The sequence below is a fragment of the Staurois parvus genome, unplaced genomic scaffold (genome assembly GCF_062004578.1).
Source record: "Staurois parvus isolate SC_StPar_1 unplaced genomic scaffold, SC_StPar_1.0 ptg000388l, whole genome shotgun sequence".
Lineage (NCBI taxonomy): Eukaryota > Metazoa > Chordata > Amphibia > Anura > Ranidae > Staurois > Staurois parvus.
Genome location: NW_028318184.1, coordinates 1,051,492 through 1,057,684, shown reverse-complemented (window position 1 = coordinate 1,057,684; position 6,193 = coordinate 1,051,492).

The following is a 6,193-nucleotide window of genomic DNA, read 5'->3' as shown; positions in this document are numbered from 1 at the left end:
CCTAATGTACAATATCTAAAATTAAAAAGGTTTTGGTTGGACACACAACTTTGACATTTTTATTTTGGTGACAGGTTCACTTTAATTTGGATTCCTTTGACTTGTACTCCTAAATTGAGAATATACATTGCACAATACAGAAAACATTGATCCCATGTATCGGTGGAGCATGTTCCAAGGTTTTTTTTTTTTCATCCTATGAGGATTTTGTAATTGAAATAACATAGGGAAAGAGGAACTGGAGCTATAGTGGCCCCAGGCAACAGTTGCGAAAGACTTCCAGTACCTTGTGCTTCCAGCTGGATTGGATACAGTATTTATCCTGCCAAATATTTATTTACTGGAGGCAAGAATGATATACAGTACAGAAGAAAAATGCCAAGTAATGCAGTTCAGAACTTCTGAGTTACAAGGAAATGTTTGCATACTTTTATTTTCGTCATATGACCATAGACCTTGTCATAGTTTCTATGCCTGTCTCGCCCAGATCTGCCGTTTGTTATTCAGAGAACAGATACCAGCTGCTACAATGTCACAATCATAAAAAGGTATTGAGGGTTATATTACACAATGTTCAGCAGATGATTTCTATAGAAGAAGTTAAAAGTTTATGTCCAGCCATTTTTTGGGAAATACTAGGGAACAGCTAAGGGCTAAGCTGAGGACCTTTTCTTTTTTTCAGTGTCCTGTTGAGGGATCTCCCTTCACTTCCTGTCCTGGTGACAACTTTGCATAGAAATATTTATTAGGGACACAGACAGCAATAAAAATATTAGGCTTTTTAGGTTAGGCTAAGTTTACATGTGATAATTCTCTGAAAAACAATCTGCAGTGGATTGCTTTTCAGAGTGAGGCTAAGCAGCTGAAAATTGCAGAAACTGTTTAATTTCAGCAATTTTTAATGGGGTTTAACCACTTGCCTACTGGGTACCTTTACCCCCTTCAGGCCCAGGCCAATTTTCAGTGCTCTCACAATTTGAATGAAAATTGCGCGGTCACGCAACATTGTGCCCATATGAAATTTTTATAATTTCTTTCACACAAATAGAGCTTTCTTTTGGTGGTATTTAATCACTGTTGGGTGTTTTATTTTTTGCACTATAAACAAAAAAAGAGCAAAAAAATTTGAAAAACAAAGTTTTTCTTTGTTTCTATTATAAAATTTTGCAAACAGATAATTTTTCTCCTTTACTGATGTGCGTTGATGAGGCTGCACTGATAGGCAGCACTGATGAGGTGGCACGGATAGGCGGCACTGATGGGCTGCACTGATGATGTGGCACTGATGAGGCAACACTGGTGGGCATTGATGAGGAGGCACTGATAATGCTGCACTGTTATGCAGCAATGATGGGCACTGATAGGCAGCAGTGATGGGCGACACTGATGGACAGGACTGATTGACAGCACAGTCTGATGGCACTGATGGGCACTGGTGGGGGGCACTGCGGGGAGGCACTGCTGGGCACTGATCATCAGGGCACGGATCATCAGTGCCCCAAAGATCAGTGCAGATGTCCTCTGTGACATTTACTGGTTATCGGTAGTACTTTCCTCATGCTGTGGCAGCGTGAGGAAAGTGCAGCTGATAACCGGCAAATGTCGCAGAGGACATCTACTGTGTCATTGGACACAGCTGATCACGTGGTGAAAGGCAACTGTGATTGGCCTTTTACCTCAACATGTGATCAGCAGTGTCCATAGGACACAGCGATCACGGACAGCGACAGGTGCGCACCACTGGGGGCGTGCGGGAGGGTGCGTTCCGGGAGGATGTCATATGACGTCCTCCCAGAACTGGACAACCGCGCTGTAGCTGTCATTGGGCTATAGCGCAGTTGCAAAGTGGTTAATGGCTTGCGGTTGCAGCAGAGCCCCATTGACTTGAATGGGCAAGTTTGAGGCACTGACGCCCTTCAGTTTGATTCAATTTTTTGCATTCGGTTTTGTGCAGCGCAAAGCATTATGGCCTTGGCATGTGAACACTCCACTCCATCTATATGGTCACTCAACTCCCTGTTTTTACCTCCCCCTTGGCCACCCACTTGTACAGTAGTGGAGACAAAGTATTGATCATACCCACTGCTCATCATCTCCGTGTCACATTGTAGTCCATGTGCACCCAACTGACATGAGGTTGAACATTCCTTCATATAGACCTCATTCAAAACAGGCCTTACATCCATACACAGAAAAAGGAAAAACTGATCACCTGCCCAGGTCTATAAATGGCTTTTTAAGCAGTGAACATGGAGGGTGTCACTGTGTGAAAAATGCAAAAAATAGAACTATCCAGTTCAACTTGCCAGCCTACCCCAGTCTAATAATGGCTATTGTCAGCAAGGAACATGGATATGTATAACCTATCAAAAGAGGGGGATAAGAAAGCCAGTTCAGTCTGCCAGCCAGTTAGCCAACTATCAAAAACCAAGTTAACCTGTCTAAGAACATGCGTTTAAAAACAGGGGTTTAGTTAGCACACATTTGCAAATACATACGTAAGCCACAGAGCCACGTTACGGCACCCTGAGTATCTGTGGTCCTAACTCCATAAATCTAGAGAATCCTCATAGTGGAGGCACATGCATTTAAATAGATTGAAACAAGGGCAGATAAACGTGAGGGGGCCCCACCCCTCATAAAGGTTATGGGAGCGCACCTGACACCCAGCATATAGCACAACGGCAGCTAGGGAGTCCAATGCACCCACTGAACCTACAAAGCATACAAAGAAAAAACTGATCACCCGCCCAGGTCTATAACTGGCTTTTTAACCACTTCCAGTCCGGACATTTTTACCTCCTTCCTGTCCAGGGCAATTTTCAGCTTTCAGCGCTATCACACTTTGAATGACAATTGCGCGGTCATGAAATAATGTACCCATATGAATTTTTTACCATTTTTTGAGACAGATAAAGCTTTATTTTGGTGGTATTTATTCACCGCTGGGATTTTTATTTTTTTTGCTATGTAAATGAAAAATTCCAAAACTTTTTTTAAAAAGCGTTTTTCTTATAAAATTTTGCAAATAAATAATCTTTCATCATAAATCTTGACCAAAATTTATTCTGTTATATTTTTAGTAAAAACAAAATAAGCCAAATTAGTTTATAACAAAAAATTATAATTTTTAAACTTTTTTTTACATTTTTATTTTATTTTTTTATATTATTATTTATGTTTTTTTTTTTTTTTACATACTGTCACCCTAGCAGTACAGTGTCAGCATGGTGACACTGTACTACTTGTGGGGGGTGATGAAGATTTTTTTTTTTTTACAGTGATTGCTTTTACACCCATAAAGGATGTAAAAGCAATCATTTCTCTTTCTCTCTGTCTGCATTCTTGCAGCCATTGAGAAATACTGAGTGAGCTGTGATTGGTCACAGCTTGTCACATGGTACAAGGCTGTTGTGAATAGCCTTGTACCATGTGACCTCTGTGATCATTCACAGATTTCGCACATAGTAAGCAATGATGTCACAAGTGACATCTTGCTTACTACTTTGCATGTGATCACTGATTGGCCTATCAGTTATCACATGATCGGGACCTCGTACAGAGGTCCCGTCCAACGATCAGTGTTTCACTGTGTCCGGAGGACACAGTGGGCACCGGATCGCGTTGCTGCGCGCTCCCAAGGAGCGCACACAGCTAGAAAAGGCGGGTGCCGTTTATGAATGGCAACGTGCCCCTGGAGTGCCGCCGCCCTGCCATTTTATAAACAGTAGGCGGACGGCAAGTGGTTAAGCAGTGAACATGGAGGGTGTCACTGTGTGAAAAATTCAAAAAATAGAACTATCCAGTTCAACTTGCCAGCCTACCCCAGTCTAATCACGGCTATTGTCGGCAAGGAACATGGATATGTATAACTTATCAACAGAGGGGATAAGAAAAGCCAGTTCAATCTGCCAGCCAGTTAGCCAACTATCAAAAACCAAATGAACCTATCTAGAAACATGCGTTTAAAAACAGGGGTTTAGTTAGCACACATTTGCATCCATACACCCCTGTGCAGGGCCATCTTTTCCTGCACAGGATGCACAGATGTTCCATGCATCCATGTGCAGACAATCTCTATCATGTCTATTTGGATGCTGCGGCTCCACAGATAGAGTTGCTTGGTCCCAATTTGACAGTCTATTGGGTACACGTCCCCAAACGCACACAGTGTGCATTTAGGGACACCCACACCTGCATGGCTGCCAAACTGGGACCCGTTGCTCATCAGTTTAGTGTAAGATAGGACAGGCCTAGAATTATTGCTCCCACCCTGGCGTTCGTGGCAATATATAACATGTGTGGTGCAATTGCTGTTTACATTCAGGTGCATGCCCTGTGCATGCTCAGCTGGGTGCAGCTCATTTGACCCCCCTCCCCGACTATAGGCAGTCACTCATGGGCCTTGGCTCTCTCCTTTCATTTTCTTGCTGAGAAAGGCTGCTGGCTGCAGACTTGCCTTCCCTTCCCTCCCGCTGCATGCCACAACCTTATAATTACACCGCACTCACATGTATATGTGCCTTAGGACCTGCACCAGGTACATATAGCGCATATGCTTCAGGAAGCCCTAAAGATGCTTAATAACAGATGAAACAGGTGAGGCAGTGTTCCTCAGCTAATATGTTCCATCCCATCCCTAGAGCAGGGGCGGACTAACAACTCATGGGGCCCCCGGGCAATAGGGGATCATGGGGCCCCTGTGTCCTTGCCCACACCCAAAAAAGCCTATGAAAAAGCGAATGAAAGGTACCAGGGGCATCTCATGGGGCCCCCTACTGATCCCAGGCCCTCGGGCAGTGCCCGAGTGCTCAAATGGTCAGTCGGCCCCTGCCCTAGAGCACAAGCCAGCTTCTGGTCTTGGGGTGGCAGCAGCCATCTGAACCATAAGCTCGGTATGTACCTGGTGCCCTAGGCACATATACACATAAGTGTGGTGTAATTGTATGGTTTTATATAGTTAAATAAAGTTGGTTGCTTTGCGCAATGAACCTTTTCCCTGATACTTTTTTTTGAGTGGCAGTGTATTGCATTGGAAGGAAGAGCATCCTGGTACATGTGAATGGTTGTTGGTGACAAGATACACAGTGGGTCCAACCAAAAAGTGAGTGGGAGGAAAGGAGTCGTGTCTTGTATTAATGTGAGGAAAAGTGCCCCGAGGTCCAGATAAAGGCAAGCAAAGGGTCTCACCCAGTCCCCACAGTTTGTAGACCATTGATCTAGGATCAGAACCACTGCCAGCCTATAACCTGACTGAAACCATGTTCAAATTCCCTGAAAGCATGCATGCATAACTGAAAGAGCAGAAGATCTGCTCCAGGTGAGTGCCGAATCTGCATAACCCCTCCACAGACATGTAGGTGCTGGCCTAATCCGTGATCACAGATGCAGTGGAAATACAGAATGGTTGGCCGCACAAACAGCAATGTAGTGGATGAAATCCTTTATTGGACTCCTTTACATGCAATATAAGAACATGACAGCTCCAAGACAGGACAGAGGAGCAGTAGACCTACTGTTCCCCTGCCCTGTCTTGGAGCTGTCATGTTCTTATCATATTGCATGTAAAGGATTCCAATAAAGGATTTCATCCACAACCAGTGGTGGACTGACAACTCATGGGGCCCCTGGGCAATAGGGGATCATGGGGCCCCTGTGTCCTCAACCACACTCAAACCACACCCTAAAAAGCCTATGAAAGGTACCAGGGCAGGGGCAGACTGACCATATGGAAACTCGGGTACTACCCGAGGGCCTGGGGTCAGTAGGGGGCCACATGAGATGCCCCTAGTACCTTTTTTATAGGCTTTTTTGAGTTTGGGCAAGGACACAGGGGCACCATGATCCCCTATTGCCCGGGGGCCCCATGAGTTGTCAGTCCGCCCCTGTACCAGGGGCATCTCACGGAGCCCCCTACTGACCCTGGGCCCTCGGTTAGTGCCTGAGCGCCCGAATGGCCAGTCCGCCCCTGTCCACCGCATTGCTGTTTGTGCGGCCAACCATTCTGTTTTTCCATAGCATGCATGCATGCAAATCATCAGCAACACACATCTATGTAAACCCTTAAGGAACACCATTGCTCATTCCATTTAGTTTTCTTTACCACTGAAAGAGTTTTTCTAGCCAGTATCATGTACAGGTCCTTAGAGAGGGAGTAGGCGGTCTACATGTGTTGTCTTGAATGTTTCGAGAT